Source organism: Acomys russatus, chromosome 17 (genome assembly GCF_903995435.1).
Source record: "Acomys russatus chromosome 17, mAcoRus1.1, whole genome shotgun sequence".
NCBI classification, from domain to species: domain Eukaryota; kingdom Metazoa; phylum Chordata; class Mammalia; order Rodentia; family Muridae; genus Acomys; species Acomys russatus.
Window position 1 is genome coordinate 41,506,485 of NC_067153.1, and position 18,109 is coordinate 41,524,593.

Consider the following 18,109-nt stretch of genomic DNA (forward strand, 5'->3'; position numbering starts at 1 on the left):
GAACTCAGGGCGTTCTGTGTTCTAGGTAAGCATTCTTCCATCTGAGCAACATCCCCAGCCCTGAGCCACTTTGTCTATAAATGCTGATGGAATGCCTACATCATAAATGGCAGGCTATATTCCAGGCCAAGCCCCAGGCTCATGGCAGAGGCACAGGTACGCAGATGAGCATCCCTGAGGAGGAGTTGCCAGTGGCTCCCTCCACTCCTGGCTATATCCTTGTGTCAGGCAAATGAAGGGCAAATTCAACTCTGTCATGCCGCTCCCATCCTGTCATAGAACCATCACAGTGCCCACTATGCGTTGAGCACCTACTGTGTGCCTAGGGCCCCACAGGCCTCTTTACACCAGATTCACATAACGGCCCTACTAAAGGACCACTGCTATGCCATTTTACACATGGGGAAACTGGCCCCACACACACACACACTGACTTACTGTGTAGTGGTTAGCTGGACTTCTAACCTCCCTGTGCCCTGTTTCCCTTCTGTAGCATGGGAGTATAATACTCTCTCTTTTCTTGGCCTGCTGAGGGCATAATAAACACCTGGGACCTTCTTAGAATAACAACCAGCACAGGAGTTATTGAGACATTTTTTTAAAATAATAATAATAAACCATTGCCCCTGATTCTTGGGTTGCTCAAGAATTGGGTCCAATGGAAAATATGCTTCAATGCCTCAACTCGAACCCCGGCTCTGGACTCCCTGCTCAAAGCAATTTTCCAGTTAAACCTAGAGAACAAAAAAACAAAACAAACAAAAAAAAAACAACCCAAGACCCTCCAGCTCAGATGCCAAGGAGGAAGGAGACACTGAAAACAATTGTGGGAGATAATGCAGGGCACAGGGGGGGGCTAAATCACTACATCATCTCCAGTCTCCTGGGCCCCATCCTCAGTAACTACCACTCACCTTCCCCAACCCACTTCAAGTGTAGAAGACCACAGCAGGTCTATAGCACACCCCTCCGCCATCACCCCAGGGCCACTGGGTCCTGAAAAGGCTCCCCTGGGCATCTGTGAGCCTATGTCAGATCAGGCAGGGACTGCAAGGGGCATCCGGCACTAGGGAACTCTGCCAGGTACGAACCCCATCCAGAAATGGCGTCCTGCATATGCCCAGTCAAAAAGCATCAGGGAGCCCAGATGACCACGCTCAGTCCTGGAGGCACATCTCCGAAAGCTGCCATCTTGGTGCCACAGGGTATCTAGGAAGCCCTGGGAGGGAGGCAGTGCCTAGCTATCTGCAGCAGGGAAACAGAGAGACAAACAGGGCACACTGAAGTCAGAGGGGGGACAGCTCAGCTATGCCTGAAGGAACTCCATGTGTGGGTACCCAGCCAGCTTTGTGGTGAGTCCCAGTCAGGAGAAAATGTTCTGCATGGGTTTGGGGGGAGCTAAAGACAGATTCAGTAGCAGGTTAGTGGGGGTCTTGGGGACAGCAGCCTAGTCCTTTCTATTCATAGCAGGTGTCATCCCTCTGGCTTAAAAGGGGTTGTATGCCCATAAATTCTATGACTGGGATACCCTCCAGCCCAAAGCCAGCACAAGGCAAAACTGCCCAGGCCACACATGCATCACAGATCAATCCAGCTCCCTCCAAGCCAAGGACCAAAGAGAAGGCTGTAGGACCCACTGGCTTCAGGCAGAGAGCTGGGGACAAGACACAGCAGCAGGAAGGAGAAGCAGGGAGTCAGCAGTAGGAAAGTTCTTCCCAGCCCCCTGTGGCCCTGCTCAGAAGCCACTTGAGACCCCTGCCATCACCAAATCAGAAAAGCAAGAAGCAGAAACCACAGGTGGGTGTCCAGCGTGTGCCCAGCAAGGAGCAGACATACGTCGTCTTCCAAACGCAATCCTTCAAATAGCACTTATCCCCTTTACAAATGAAGAAACTGAGGCTGGGAGTATGATCTTCCCAGAGCCACAAAGCCACAGAGAGGCAAAGAGTTAGGGCAGAGTCCATACTTCCATTCCAAAGGCCCTTTCTGGGCCCTGTTCTGTGGGCAGTGAACAAGGTGGGAGGGGCTGCAGAGGCAAACTTCCTCACTTTTCCTGGCCCTGGACACCAGAGGCCATACCCATCGCCAACAAGCTGGAGCTATCCTCCCCCCAACAGGAAGCTGAATGCAGAGCTGGTATTCAGGAACCCTTATTGGGTCAGGGGTGGGGATGGGCCCTGAAGAGCACCACCTCAGGCTATTGAAGAACAAAGCAAGGCAGCCTGCTATGGATAGAATCAGAAATTGACATGTGGGCTCACGTGCCTGGCTCCTCCTGCATCATCACACGTCATAGCCCAGGAGTTCCTCAGCTCTAGTCTGTCACCCCTGCCAGCCTTCTCAAGTGTCTAGCAGTACAGAAAAGGCTCGCCCGTGGAGGTTCGTTCTGCTTAGAGCCAGGGCTCCTGTGCCATCATCTCTCTCCTCTGCTGACATCCTTTTGCATCCATCTCATGCCAAGATGGGGCTGTTCCTGGAGAGCTCCGCATCCTTACACAATCCTTGAGGCCCAGTCCTTGGGTAAGAGGGGAAGGTCCATGTCTACCCATTGACTTCAGTCACTGTCCTCAAGGGTGGGACCTGGGTCTTATTCTGAGATCCAGAGACTGTGGACCTAGTTAGGGTCACACCGCAAGGTAGAAGGCAGGAAGGAGGCTACAGGCCCTCCCCACCCCCTCTATGCCTATGACCATTAAAGCAAGGCTAATTGGGCTGTGACTCAGTGTGGATACCAGGTGGGTGGAAGGGAAGGTCTGCAACAGCTTCTAGAAGTTATCAGGAGCAGGCCACAGCAGCCATGTGCTTTCTTTCTGTATCTCTCTGTGTCTGTGTCTGTGTGTCTGTGTTTGTGTCTCTGTGTCTCTGTGTCTCTGTGTCTGTGTCTCTGTCTGTCTCTCTGTCTCTGTCTGTCTGCGTGTGTGTGTGCGTGTGTGTGTGTGTGTGTGTGTGTGTGTGTGTGTGTGTGTGTGCACGCTCCTTTGCCTCCAACTCTACCTCCCCTCCTTTCATCCCTCCCAATCCCTCCCAGGCAGGCCAAGTCCCCATTTCACAGATGAGCAAACCAAGACTGGGGCATGTGACATCTCTAAAGTGGATCTAATGTACAGAGTCTTACTTCTAATTGCAGAAAACCTAGGTGCAGTCCCTCTTCCAAACCTCCCCCTTCCAGTCCCCAGGGGCCGCCACTTGCAAGGAGTCTCCCCAGAATTCAGCAAGCCTACAGACAAGAAGACCAGCCTCTCCCACACATAGAGAGAGCAAGCCTAGCTCAGAACACCCCCCAGCACCTCCGCCCTCAGACTAGGGATTCTAGAAAAGGAAGCCATACCCCCTCACAAGGGGAACTCCCTTTCCTCAGAAAGCCAGAGTGGGACGCCCACCTCTTGCCTGGGTCCTCTGTGCACATGGCCCCTCCTTGAGTGCAGCATGCCACACCCAGTTCCCTTCTCTTTCTACCTCCCTACTGGCACCCCTCCAGGTCGGACCAGTACCAGGCAGGCCACACTCCTTGCCAGTCCCTGACCATGAATCCCACCTCTGTTGGGTACCACAGACACCCTTTCTCCTCCCCAAACAAATGGGGTCTTGAGCAAGACACTGGGACACTGCATACAAGGCCAGATCTATTCCCTGCCTGGCATGGCTGCCAGCAGGGTGGGCAGCCAAGCCAGGGAGGCATCTGTCTGTTTCACCACCCCTGTCCAGGCTCTGAAATGGGACTGGGCACTCTGCAGCCCATCCTTGCAGCGCTAACACTATAGTCCACTGTCCAGGTGACCACGATAGACCTCTCCTATACCTGGATTACTCTCTCCTCTTCCAATTAGGAAACTTCCAAGCTCAACTCTGTCCATGCCCTGGTAAAGAACTGCCCAGACCTCAGTGTGCTCAGACGCTTCCCTTATGCTGAGTGGGCTGAAGAGGCTGTGGAAAGTCCCTGGCAAACAGTAGGAGCTCAGTTAAATCAGCTTCCTGCTGGGTGGCGGCAGCGGTAGTGGTGGTGGTGGTGGTGCATGCCTTTGATCCTGCACTTCAGGAAGCAGAGGCAGGCAGATCTCTGTGAGTTTGAGGCCAGCCTGGTCTACAGAGCAAGTTCCAGGACAGCCAGGACTATACAGAGAAACCCTGTCTCAAAAAAAAAGTAATAATAATAAAATAAACCAGCTTCCTTCTCTCTCTCTCTCTACTTTGATAATTCTTTCATTCATTCACATCCCCGACACCCATCCTGACTTAATGAGGCACAACTGAGCCCAAGCTGGCAGGGTAGAGTGTGGCCAGTCCCAAACACTGAAAATAGCCCTTTTCAGAAATCAACACCTCGGGCTGGCAGGAGATTAGGGAGGTATAACACAACTTGTAACATGCTTGCTGCAAGAGGACCAGAGTTCAATGCCCAGAACCCTCATAAAAATCCCAGCATGGAAGCGCCAACTTGATTTCAGAGACAAGAAAAAGGAAACAGACTGGGGCTCCTTTTCAACCAATCCAGGCAGACTGATGAACTCCAGGTAAAAGTGAGAGAACTCATCTCAAAACCAAGGTAGGTGGCACCTGAGGAATGACATATGATATTGACTTCTGACGTCTACATGCACTCATGCACATGCACGCATACTTACACACACACACACACACACACACACACACACACACACACACACACAGAGGAAGTCAAAGCCTCAGTCTCAGGATCTCCATTTTACAGTCACATAAACTGAGGACACAAAATGGTTCCATAACTGGCCTGATGTCAGCCAGCTAATGAACTAGTGACTTGATTACTTCTTTTTTCCCCTCCGAGACAAAGTTTCTCTGTGTAGCCTTGGCTGTCCTGGACTCACTTTGTAGACCAGGCTGGCCTCGAACTCACAACGATCCACCTGCCTCTGCCTCCCAAGTGCTGGGATTAAAGGTGTGCGCCACCATGCCCGGCATGACTTGATTACTTTTGACAGTTCTGATTCCTACCACAAACTTGTCCTTAGCCTTCCTTATCCAAGAGCCTTCTGTGACCTTGCCTCTGGAGCCAAAATCAAGCCCTAAGCCTGCAGCCTGGGACACAGGACTCCCAGCAAGGGCCTACAGGGCAGCAGACAAAAGCCCTGGCTCTAGAGTTTGTCAGCCCAGGGTTCAAACACAGGGCCTGTCACCTACTTCGTGGCACACTTTCCCAGAGAATGTCCAGGTCCAGATAGCCTCACTCTTCCTCTGCGTGAAATGGGATTGAAAAGGCTGACCTGCCAGGTTCACAGGCAGGGTTACCCTCCCCCCATGCTCACCACATAGTTAATGAAATTCTGTTTGCCAAACCTCTCGCAGGTCCTGGGTCAGAGCAGGGATAGCAGGGACTTGCCTTGGGGAGCCCATATACCACACACAGGGTTAGGGGGGCGCAAAGTAAACCAACAGATACATAAAAAGATACAGCATCCAGGCAGCGTACACCTGTGGTGCCAGGACTTGGGAAATGACAGCAGGGCCTCTGGAGCTGGAGGTTATCCTCACCTACATGGTGAGCCTGGGATACATGAGACCCTGCCTCAAACAAATAGTGTCTTAGGCTGGACAGATAACCCACAGGGAAGCATTTGCCTTCAAGCAGGAAGACCTGAGTTCAAGCCCCAGGATGTACATTAAAAAAAAAAAAAAAAAAAAAAAAGTCAGGAATGATACTTGCACTCTCACTGCTGTTGAACAGGACAGTGCCTGGGACTCAATGGCTGGCCAGTTTAGCCAACATAGTGAGTTCTAGGCCAGTCTTAAAGAAAAGAAAAGAAGGAAGGAAGGAAGGAGGGAAGGAAGGAAGGAAGGGAAGAAGGAAAGAAGGAAGGATGGGAGGGAAGCGAGCAATGTCTGAGAAATTACAACCAAGGCTAACCAACATTCTCTACAGACATGTACACACCAGAACACACATGTGTGCACACACACAAACACACATATATAGGCACAAGAATCTGGAGCGATAGCTCAGCAGTTAGGAGCACTGATTGCTCTTCCAGTGGACCAGAGTTCAATTCTCAGCACCCACACGGTGGCTCACAACCACCTGTAATTCTAAGTCCAGGTGACCCAACACCCTCTTCCGGCCTCCACGGGCATCAGACATGCATGTGACACGCATATATACATGCGGGCAAAACACCCATGAAATAACAATTTTTAAAAAAAATAAAATAAAAGCACTATTGGTTGTGTTCAAGGCCATAAGGAAAGAGGATGAGGAGGCCCAGAGAGACACACAGGGTCATAGGGAGGGTTTCCCAAAGAAGCGACAACTGGAATAGCCAACCGGGAAACAGCAATGACAGAAGGACCAATCGCCACAAAGTCCAGGGAGGGAAATGAGACCCAGAACCCAGAGACACACTTGGGAACAGCAGGTGCTCGCCTCCCAGCAGCTAAGTCACCAGCCTCTGAGCATTTAAAGTTGTCCTCATTGCACTATTCACTATTACAGGTAAGGAAATTGCAGCTCCAAGATCCCACAGACCATAAACAATAACTTAAGAGACTGCCTAAGCCTGATAGTCCCCAGCTCTGGGCTCCTGTCAGTCCCCTGGCCACTTCACATCTGCTTAACCCTGTGAAAGTCTGTGCCCAACTAAAATCTCAGGGGAGGGGCGGTGCCTGGTCCCTCTTAGCACCATTTGGCAGTCACCCAGAACAGCCCTCTGGCCCCTCCCCAGGCCAACCTGAAATTCAAAGAAGGCTGTCACGGTGGGAGGAGGGAAGAGGGAAGGGTCTCTCCACTGGTGAGGGGAAGTTAGTCATATCCCCATTCCAGACCAGGACCTGAACCAAGACCCTGGTCACTTGAAAGACAGTCATTCGGACTATTGCTCAAGTGACTCCGGAGTCCCCTGAAAGCATCCCTCTCAGTCCCTTGCCATAATGCCCCCATGGTGCCAAGAAAGTAACGGGATAGGTGATCCCTGAGTCAGTTAGATGGGCAGTGCCCCAGGCCAGGGCTGGTTGAGAAAGCTTAGAGCACAGAACCCAAGGAGGAAGGCGGGAAACAGGGACTCGGACAACACCCGTGAGCAGGACCACTTGATGAGAGTGCACACAAAGCAATCAGGAGAGGACCCAGTCAGGGAGGCTACAAATACATGGGGCTCCATGCTGCCCCCATTCCCAGAGAAGAACAAGAGGAAAGGACACAAGGAGGCAGATCTCTAGGAACAAGACCACTGGCCTCCTGCGAATAGCAGAAAACCACATTGGAGTCACCTTTAAGAGGACAGTAATGGTGTCACCTGCTCTGAGTCAGCTATGACCCAGAAACATGCTAGGCATGCCAGGTATTCATGCCCTGTCCCCCCCCCCGACAGCCATCCTGGAGGGGGGGGCAGGTGCCGTGTTCCCATTGTACAGAGGGGGAAAACCAAGGCACAGGGTCATAGCACTCAAACCCAGAAGTTCAACACGCCTCTCAGCTACTTCTTGTTATTATTTCAAGGAAATACTGCTTCCAGGGAATTCCTGGGGAGAGGCAGATGCAGAGGCAGGTCCCCTGGGGAAGGGACCTGAAAGCAGGGTGTTTTGCAACCAGGGTCCCGGGCCTCATGAGTGACCTCAGACAATGCACTTCCTCAACTGGGACCTCAAAGGCAGAAATCAATGTCAGATGCCCAAAGCGCTGCAACTGGGACAGCGGGTCTCCAGCATATACAGGAACAATAAATAAACATGTGTCCAGATGGGAACTTAGAAGATGAAAGGCCCTGAGGAAAGAGGGGCTAAGAGAGGTCCAGACAGGCCACAGTCCCTTCAAAGCACAAATGAAAGCTTTGGAAGGACAGAAAGGGACAGGAAGCTCAGGTCTATCCATGGGGAAGCATTCCCCCCTTTAAACACCCACTTCAGCCTGTAACAGCAACATCGAGTCACCCCCCCAAAGCCCCCTCCCTGATACTACTCCACCACACCTTCTCCCTGCAGAAGCCCCTTCTGGGACCTGCACATCTCAGTGGCCTCAGCCCTCCACGTGGAGACCACCGCACCTTAGAGACAGCATCTTTCTCTGCTTAGCAACCACCAACACTGAGCCCAGCCAGCCAGCCTCCTCGCTGTCTCCTCCTCTCTCCATGGAGACCACAATGCCACAGCAACTGCCGTCACTCAGTGCCCGCCCGCTTGCCTGGACAACAGCTCTCTCCACGTGGCCACCACCAACACAGCCATGCTGACAGTGACAGCCCTCTCCTCTCCAGGGCAGGCACCAACCATAGTTAGGCTGGAACAGTGCTGCCTGCCTGCCTGCCTGCCTGCACAGCCTCCTGGTGTCACACTCCTCTCCTTGGTACCTCTAAAATTCAATGATGGGGGGAATCAGACCCCACATACATACACAGCCAGCAACTCAACTCTCACCTAGGCCCTCCATCAGCCTGCTCTTTGGTGAAAAGCTCCCATGGGGTAAAGAGAGGCCATGTTCTCCCAGACCTACCCAGAGCATGACCCCCCACCCCCCACTCCCAGCAGATATAGTTATCCTCTGCACAGGCCAGAGAGAGTCGGCCTCTAAGCTAGGCAAAGGGGCTGGAAATGAGAGCTTTCTTTTTACCCTCCGTGAGGACTGTCCCAGCCCCCACAGCCTGCCACTTTGCCAGCAGCCTCTTAGGCCTTTGGGAAAGGGAACCAGGAAGAAGCAAGGTTGGGGTGCCCAAGGCTGGGGGCAGGGTCTGAGACATGCAGAAAGGGACCTGCAGCAGGCTGAAGCTGGGCTACATCACGCGTTTGCAAGGCCAGGTCATGTGAGCTGTGCTCAAAAACAGCCACACACTCACAGACATAAGGACCCTGTCCTTACCAGATGTCTGCCGGCAAAGGGGGCCCCTGCAGCCAGTGAGACTCAGTACCTGGCCTGGGTCTCAAAGAGGGAGGTCCCCAAGGAAGCCCCAGCGGCAGCGGTAGCAATAGGGTCTTGGGTCCTGGCCCAACGTAGCAGCAGCTCTTCAGTCCTCCGCTCTGCCAGGAGTCAAGGAGGAGAGAGGGAGGGAGAAGAGGAAGAGAGGGAGGGGACAGCAGGAGGAGGGAGGAGGGAAAATGCTGAAGTCTTGAAGGGTACACTCACTTCTTTCTTAGGTTTCCCATGGCAACAGCATATACCACAAATGATATCAGTGTGAGAGAGAAGAGGCCGAGGGAAGGGAGGGGTGGAGGGAAAGGGAGAGAGATGGAGACAGATCTAGAGACAGAGATGGAGGACAGTGGTAGCTGAGAGATGTGGGGAGAGACAGAGATAAAGAAGTGTGTGGAGAGAGACAGTAAGACGAGGAGAGAGATGGAGAGAGACAGCAAAGAGAAGAGGCGGAAGAAGACGGAGAGGGGAGAGAGAGATGGAGAGATATGGAAAGAGATGGAGTGAGACAATAAGATGAAGAGAAGCCAGAGAGATAGATGGAGGGAGGGAGGAATGGAGGGAGGGAGAGAGAGAGAGATGGAGAGGTGGAGAGAGAGCCATATGGGAGGAGATAGAGAAGGACAGAGATAGAGGGATAGGGAGAGAGATGAAGAGATGCTATGAGAGATAGAGAGGAAGATCGAAAAGAGATGGAAAGGAAGAGAGAGTAGGGATGCGAGATGGGGCTGAAAAATGGAGCAATATGGCAAACTGATTAGAGACAGAAGTAGAGAGAGTACCAGTGGGGAAGGAGCACTGGCAGGGAAGAGCCTCAAGATACAGAAGGCAGTATACCTCCAAAGTGTACCGCAGGGTTCGGGGGCACAGCGAGAGTCCAGGGGCCACCAGACATCTTTGAAGCTCATGGGCAGAAGAGCGATCAACAGATAAGTTTTCTGCAAACGGAGGGACTCCAACTCTGCCACTGGGTTCCTGACTCTCTAATGGGAGCCCTCTCAAGTCACCTCACTCACAGTCACGGCCACGTGTCCCACAGCCACACTAGCGCCCAGTGCCCACATGTACAACCTTCACCTCATCTCAGTGCCCACCTGGGTCACCTTCCAGCCAGTCATCCAAATCACCAGCAACGCCCAGCCCCTCTCCAGCTGGAGCCACACCCTGGGCTGCAGTGGGGAAGGAAGAGCCCTGACCACTACATGCCCTCTCTCATCCAGAACTCCACATGGCTAACACACGCCCCTTGCCCAGTCCTGCCCTGCCAGCCTCCCACCATGGGTTTAAATATACCTGTCTGTCCTCCACCTGCACAGACACAACTGGGACAGGGATGGTGGAAACCAAGCCCTGCCTCTGAATGTATACACACGTGTTGTGCGCGCACACACACACACACACACACACACACACACACACACACGGGCCCCTCGCCTGTCTGGTCCCACATCCTCCACCAGCCCAGATGGCACTCCCAGACCTCCCCCGCAGGCAGGGGCTCACACCTCACCCCCTCACCAGTGCCATTCACAAACATATGCAGACCTACCCAGCACCAGCAGCCATCGCGCCCAGAACATAAACACCAAAGTCTTGCTGGCCTGGGTTCCCTCACCCCCACCCAGAGGCAGGAAGGGTGAACTAGGGTGGCTCCCAGCCCTAGCAGAAGCACACTGAGACCCTTGGCCAGCAGGACTGCAGCCATCCCATGGGGCACACTCTAGACACACACCCACACAGTGCACCCAGACAGAACCAACACGCCCACAGAGCCTGGACGAAGAGGGAGGGCTATACAGGCATACGTCCCAACACACAGCCCCACAGCTGTGTCAACACGCCTGGGAACACTGCGGAGACACACATCAGCACACCCACAGACACACACTAGCCCCCCACTGTGGACTGCTCACACATCAAGGCTTGCCAAAAAGCACCCAGACAAACACGCCCCCGTGCACAGGACACCCTACAGAGTTTCACACGCCAACACATACATGTCCCAAAGCCTGCCCACACAGGGACCCCTCCCAGGCCCCAAGACCAATTCACACCTGCCACACAACCCCCAGGACACTGGATCATGCCTGCACCCTCTACAATGATCCCAAGGAATGCGCTTTGACTCCAGGTCCGATCCAGGAATGCTCCTGCCCTACCAACGCGCCAGCCTCGCTGCGTTCCCACCCCCACCTACACTCCCACCCCCACTTACACCCCCACCCCCACCCCGGCCCGCCCCCGCCGGCGGCTCTCCATCCCGCGCACCGAGCCGAGCCCAGAGCCCGTGAAATTGGCTGCGAGAGCGTCAGCGGCTGCGGTTGCAAATTCTAAGCACAGGGAAGTAAGGCGGAAAGCGACGGCGGAGCCGGGGGCGGGCGACGCCGAGCGGAGACGAGCGTCGCAGGATGAGGCTGGGGTGGCGGGGGCGCGGGGCCCCGCGGAACCAGACCTGACCCACCGGATACAAGCTCCTCCGGGACTCCTTCCTGCCTCTGCACCCTTCCTTCGCGCCCGCTGCGGTGCGCAGCCGCAGGCCCAGCCTGCTCCCAGTAGGAACTGGTGCTCTGTCCAAGGTGCTGGGGCGGGCCCTCTCCAGCTCTTTGCCTCCAAGGCCTGGCTTTACCAGCTGTGACACCTCGAATCCTGGACCGCAGACTGCATCCTCTTGATCATCTGTGCAACAGGAGTGCTACCAAGGGGCGTCTAGGGACTGTTTGAGGGGCTTTCAGAACCTATGTAGAACAGCAGCCAGGTCAAGCTAAAGAATGTCAGTCCATATCCACCTGTGTCACCAGAGGCAGGGTTCTGCTTTTAGTTCAGGCTCCTTGGGAGAGCCAGGATGGTCTTGCTGCCTCTTCATAGTCTGGGAAGATTCCCAGAAGCCCAAGGGAACATGTGACAGCTTCTCTTTGCTGTCATCCATCTGCAAACATGAGTTGATCATCCAAGGGGTTCCTGGACCCTCACACCACCCTATGGAATGGAAGTCACACCAAGCAGGGCTTAAGAACTTGCATTTTAACAGACACTAGAGATCTGCATGCTCCAAGCCACACGCATGATGCATTGGTTTCTCAGCCCAGCATTCACAAGCCTGTATGGTTGATTCCCCCCCCCCCCAAACTACAAGTCTAGACTTGCCTTCTCAAAATTCATTCCATGCTTCTCTGCCCTGGCCCTGGCCCACACATGCCTCTCTCCACCTGGCCAAGCCCCCACTCCCACCCCCCAGAGGCTGGCAGCCAAAATCCTCTAGCCAAAATTAAACAAGAAAGAAAGAAAAAACAAAAAAGAGTTTCTTGTGCCTCTCTGCACAGAGCAGGTGCCGGCTCAAGGGAGCTCTACGTTGCCCAGAACAGAAGGCAGCCCAGCCTCCCCCAGCCAGCCTGAGGCTTCACAGCACCTGCCTGCAGCCTGCAGCACCAGCCTTTCCTAGTCAGAACATTCACTAATGAAGACTGGCTGTCAAGCAAGCCCTACTGTGTGCCAGAGGTTTAGGACTCATTTCGAGAGGCACTTGTCTGAGCCCCAGGGCCTGCTGTTCTCCTCGGGTGAATGGTGTACATATGTGCGTGTGATCTGAATTGGAACGGCAGCAGCCTTCCTCCTGCAGATGAAAGGGACGTGTGTTTTGGTGAGCATTTTCTAGGACCTATGGAGTTTGGCAGTGGGAGAGACGGACCAGAAAAGGTTCGCTCGGTGGTGGCGAGCAAGCAGAGCTGTGAGCCCCCAACCTCGTGCCCAGGTCATGAGAAGGGCAGGGAAGGGAGATAAGCAGGCCCAAGCCTCTGGCTCTCCAGGACGCCAGAAGGACTGTAGTGGGAAAGAAATGGCACTCGGGAGGGAAACTGAGTCAGGTCTTGGGGCTGGCTCAGAGTGGACAGATCAGCAACTCTTGGGAGTCACTTCCCATAGTCCCTTAGAGAGAGAGGATGAGAGGGAGGATGCGCTTTGCCCTCTGCCTGGGGGGTAGGGGGTGGGGCAGCAGGGCCTAAAATGTAAATCCCAGACCCTCATCACTTTCTGAGCTTGTTCATGCGCAATTCAGAGAATAAGAAGTACAGGCTGGAAAGGGCAGGGAGTGTGTACGTGAGTGTCTGTGTACACACACACACACACACACACACACACACACACTGCCAAGTACCCACTAACACAATGCTAGAGGTACCGTGCAAGGCCAAAATCAGAGAACTGCCTTCAGCAATGTCACAGGCCTGGGGTGGAGACAGAAAAATAACTGGGAGGGGAGAGTAAGACCTGGGAGCTGGTCGGCCCCAGTGCCTCCTCCTGCCTTTCCAGCCCTGAAACCATCATACTTGGCTTCCCTCACCTGCTGTTTCTCATAAGGCCAGGTCCCTGGTCTCATTTGCAAATGAGTGCCATAAGGCCCAGGGAGGGCCCTGATGACAGGGCACCCAAAGATGAAAGGCCCCAGGCCTGCTTGGCAATGACGTTTAGCAATGAATGGAGTACGCCTTTGAAGTTCAGGTCCTGACTCCACTGCTGGGCAGCCCTAGGGTGGTCTCCAACCTCTCTGTGTCTTGTTGGTGAACCGAGGAACTGATCTCACTACACAAGGATTCTATGGGATTGGGCAAGGGCCAAGGGCAAGTTATAGCTTGTACTCCAAGCCCTAGGCAGCGACTGGAGGGATCTTCTCTAATATTTCTCTCGGCATTGTCACTGTATCTCTCATTGCTCCCTGAAGCCAACCCCTTCCTCTGGCCTGCCCAGGTGGCTCTCCAGTCCTCAAGACCTCGCAGGGGCTTCCCCAGGAGCTGTGTGCAGGGCTGGGACGAGGAAAAGGGGCCTCTATTATCCTGAGCCCATAGACGTGATCCCCACCAGTAACAGGGTCATAGCCTCTGCCCTGGGTGGTCCCTGAGCCAGGAGAAGGGTTAATTTGATCAGAGATCAGCTGAGGTAGCTGGAGGCAGAGGATTGAGTTAGCCGTCCAGGCTGTTCTCACATAGCAGCCTGACAGGTTTGGGAGTGTCAAAGGGAGAAGCAGTGGACTCAGCTAGGACAGCACAGGAGGCAGAGAGCAGTTTGGGGCTCGGGAGGACCTGGGCTCTGGAGCCTTAGCTGGCCTGGCCTCATTTGTCAAATTCCAAGATAAACGGTCACTCCCTCCTACCTATAGGAGCCCATGTCACAGGCAACTGGGAATGGCAGAGGTGGCCCCAACATCTCATTCTGCTTCCAGAGCAGCCATGGGGTGACAAGAGGGCCGGCCATACTGAGGAACAAGCACAAGGATACAGAGACTCTGGACCCTCCCCACTAAAGAAGGCCTGGCAGATGGGTGTGCCCATCTCTATCCAAATCAGTGGGAGCCACGGCCAGTCAACAGTTCAACCCACCTGTCAACCTGACCCATCCCCCACCCTCTGTGGCACAAAGGTCCCCCCCCCATCTGATGTTCCCCTGCAGCCACTCTGTGAAGGAAACAACGCGTTGACCTCAGTTTCCCTGAGTGCTGGTGACAGCAGCCCGCCCTCCCACCTACAGGACTGCTGTGAGGACCCCAGGAAAGAAGAGAAGCAAATTCTTTGCAAAGTTACAAACCAAAACAGCAGGGGGTGCTGGAGGGAGGGTGCCCACTTCTCGGGAATGGAAAACAGACCTGGCACAGGCTGAGTTCCACCCCGTATGCCAGACACAGAAAAGCCCACGGTAGTTCCTGTGCCACCCATCCTTCACCTCTAGCCCCCTCCACAAGTGACAGATCAAAGACCCGGCAGAGATGTGAGGCACGAGAGCGCCCCAATCACAAAACTCAGAAGATGGCAAATTAAGATTAGACTCCAAGGCCCCAGGCTCCCTCGCCATATGCCCATGACCAAACAAGGGTGCCCAGGGTAAGTGAGGTGCTGGGACAAGAAGGCCAGCACAGACCTAAAAAGGGTCAGAGGCTAGGAGGTGCCATGTGTGGGAGGATCAGATGCATTAGACCACCCTGAAGTGGGGACCCCTTAGGAGAGAACACATGCTTTGAGACCCCACCCCCTGCCCATCTTCTTCTCCCTCCCAGGGGACATGTCCACATCCAGCCCCACATAGGCACAGTGATATCATATGCCCAGGCCCGTGAGGGCCCTCACACTGCTGTCCCAGTGACGTCACCAATAGCCTAAAGCTGATGTCACACCCCAAGGTTCTTGCTGACATCACACATACTTCTTTCTCCCCAGTGTCTCTCTACTTTTCTCTTCCTGCCCAAAGACTGTTGGCCCAGAGGTGGCCCCTGTCCACCATGCATAGAAGTAGGACCAAGGGGTAGCTGAGACAGCACCAGTGTGCGTTCACCCACACACCAGACAACATTTACACACATGTGCAAGCCCACATGCACTGCTGTTGATCTAGATATGACATGTCCCACAGGTGTCCACAGGCTACAGAAACAGTGTGAGCCAAGAACACACACACACAAGCAAACACGCCTCTGCCTCCCCCCCCCCCCCGCCATCCCCCCTCCTTCCCTCCCCCCCCCCATGCAGCTCCGGGTGTTGAGATGCCCCTCCTCCTTCGGTGAAGCCAACGGCCAGAGCTGCAGCATCTACTACATTCCTCCAGGTACCGCCAGCAGCTACCCCTTCCTCCAGCTTCTCCTCCCACAGCATGGCCTGCTGACAGTGACACCCGCAGCTGGACACAAGAGCACGCGCACTCAACACACACACACACACACACACACACACACACACACACACCAGCCCAACACCTGTATCTATCTCTCAGTGAAGGGCCAACTGCAGGGTAGGAAAAGTCCTGAGCCCTGGGAAGTGCCCTTAAGTACCACATGTCTCCAAAGCTGACTGAGATTCCAAGCAGTGTTCCTGGCTCATTCTCCTTGGTCATGCCTGACACACCAAGGCCTGTCAGCCTCCATCCTCCACACAATCTCCCTAAGTGCGCAGATTCACACACACACACACACATACACACACCAGCTCTCTCCCCTCCAAACATTCAGAGGAAGCCCTGCTGGTCCACAGATTGTGTGTGTGTGTGTGTGTGTGTGTGTGTGTGTGTGTGTGTGTGTGTGTGTGTGTGTGTGTATGGGAGGGGTCTATCCTGAGTCAATACACAGCCCTTCCCACTTGTATATACCACCCCACCAGCCAACACGCCCACCCTTTCCCCCCCTAGCCAATTGCAGTCTACACACACACACACACACACACACACACACACACACACACACCACCGGCAGTGGTGGGGCCCAGTCAGAGCTGCAGTCTGTCGGTTTATGCTGGTGCTTCTGTGCTTGTCCCACACCAGCCCTGCTGAGGGAGAAAAATCCAAGCCCTTGTAAAGGTCCTCCACACACCCTAACTCTGGTCCTCCTACTAAATTTATAATGCTCCCTAGAGAAAAGGGGACAAGCCGCACCCCGGCCCCCGGCCCCTTCCCCCTAGGCCAGCCACCTAGCCATCCGGCCAACCCCCTCCTTACCAGTGAGATGAATTCCTTGACCCGCTAGGACTCAGTAAAAAGGGGGGGCGGAGCCTCTGGTTCGCTAAAATGGGGGCCGGAGAGGTGCGGTATGGCACTGGCTAGCAAAACCGTCTTCCACTAAGCTTCTGCATCACTACCCCGAAAATCCTCACCTCGATGCTCGTCCTTCCTGTCCTCCCACCACGCCTCCGCCCAACCTTACCCCCACTACCTTGCGCAGGGTGGTCCCCTGGGGGTCTCACGGGGATCCCCAGACCAAGAAGAACCCGAAGTGGCTCTCCCTGGCTTATCTTCCCCTCTCGGGTCCCTTTCCAAGCCCCACCCCCGCTGGAGGCCCGGACGCCCTCAGCGCAGCCCGGATTCCCAGGGTCTCGCCAGGCACCAGCAGCGCTCGGATCCGGAGGAATCCACTCACCTCCAGTCCCAGCTGGGATCCGAGCGGGATGCCACCGCCTCCCGGCAGCGGCTGCTGCGGGGCCTGCGCCGAAGAGCGAGCGTGAGCGCGGGTGCGAGTGTGCGCGGCGGCCGGCCGTGGCTCTGTGCGTGTCGTGTGTCTGTGGCGTGGCCCGGGCGTGTGTGTCTGTGAGCGTGCGTGTGCGCGCAGACACTGCCACCCCCGCCTCCCGCCGCGCAGGGCTGCCGCCCGCAGAGGGCCCAAGTGCTGGGCGGGGGGCCTCAGAGGTTGGGGATCCCTGTGTCGGTCGGTCCGTCCGGCTCTGCAGCCTGATCTCTTCACAGGCCTCTCCGCTGCAGACCCTCCCGCCCCTCCGCCGGCTGCTTCCACGGCCACAAGCGCGCTTCCAGACACACGCCACGGGGCGGGGGCCTGGGCTCCGGCGCTACTGCAGCTGCGGCGCCCAGTGAGGTGGCTGCACCGCGGACCGCCAAGCCCCGGGCACCCGCCAAGCGCGCCCCCCGGCCCCGCCCCGCCTCAGGCACCTCTTACCCGGCTATGTCCACCCCACCACCGCCTCCTGCAGCTCATTCAACAGCTGGAGGCAAAGTTGCTTCGGGTGCAACGCCCGCTCGAACACAACCCCATCGCCGACCCTCCCCTGTCCGAGAGCACCCCCTTTCTACCGGTGCCCTGACCTGGGATCCTACACATAACCACTGGCAAGCCCTGCGGTGGGGCTGCTGCGTTCCCATTTTGCAGACAGGACAGCTAAGGCAGGTGAGCAGAGTGCTTGACCCAAGGTAACACAGCAGGTTTGCAAGTCCCTGCCTCTAACCAGGGCGCTTGGCTGCCTCTCGCTGCCTTACTCCATCCCCGGGAGGATACTGGGTTCTGTGGCTACACAGAGAAACTTCCTAAGGCCTTCCTGGCCCAAGCTCAAGTGGACACACACATACACACACACACACACACACACACACACACACACACACACACACACACACACACACCCCACCTACAAGGGGGGTCTCCCTGCACGGCAGCGATAGGGAGAGGCCCTGCACCGTGAGCTGGGCACATGGGCAGCTGGTGGGGAGTCTGGGCTGATGTCAGGAGTCTCCTACAGCCGCTGTGACCCGCAAACCTAGCCAGTTGAGCTCTGCCGCGGCCAGGCTTTGTGCTTCGCCATCACTTTTACGGCTGCATTGGCCAGCTCCTGTCCTCAGGAGGTGTATGTACAGTGGCTCAGCCCGGCTGCTGGATCTCCTAACAAGGACATCTCATGCAGGCCTGGGCTGAGTCTGGACCGATGAATGCGAACTGACGGATAAGAGTCGCTCAGCTGAATAAAGTGGAGAAGGGTATCCCAGGCT

General features: G+C 55.3%; 1 protein-coding gene across 4 annotated transcripts in view; it reads right to left on the minus strand.

Annotated features, from left to right (window-relative positions):
- Window positions 1-17,227, minus strand: part of Elfn2 (extracellular leucine rich repeat and fibronectin type III domain containing 2) — a 48,792-nt gene extending 31,565 nt beyond the window's left edge. For 2 of the 4 annotated variants that reach the window (XR_007832193.1, XM_051159931.1), the window contains exon 1: window positions 8,819-8,989. The gene's annotated coding sequence lies outside the window, so the exon portion shown is untranslated. Of the gene's footprint in view, window positions 1-8,818; window positions 8,990-16,754 lie in introns of those variants that run through there. The other 2 variants (XR_007832192.1, XM_051159930.1) reach the window with 2 other exon arrangements.
- Between the last annotated feature and the right edge of the window lie 882 nt (window positions 17,228-18,109).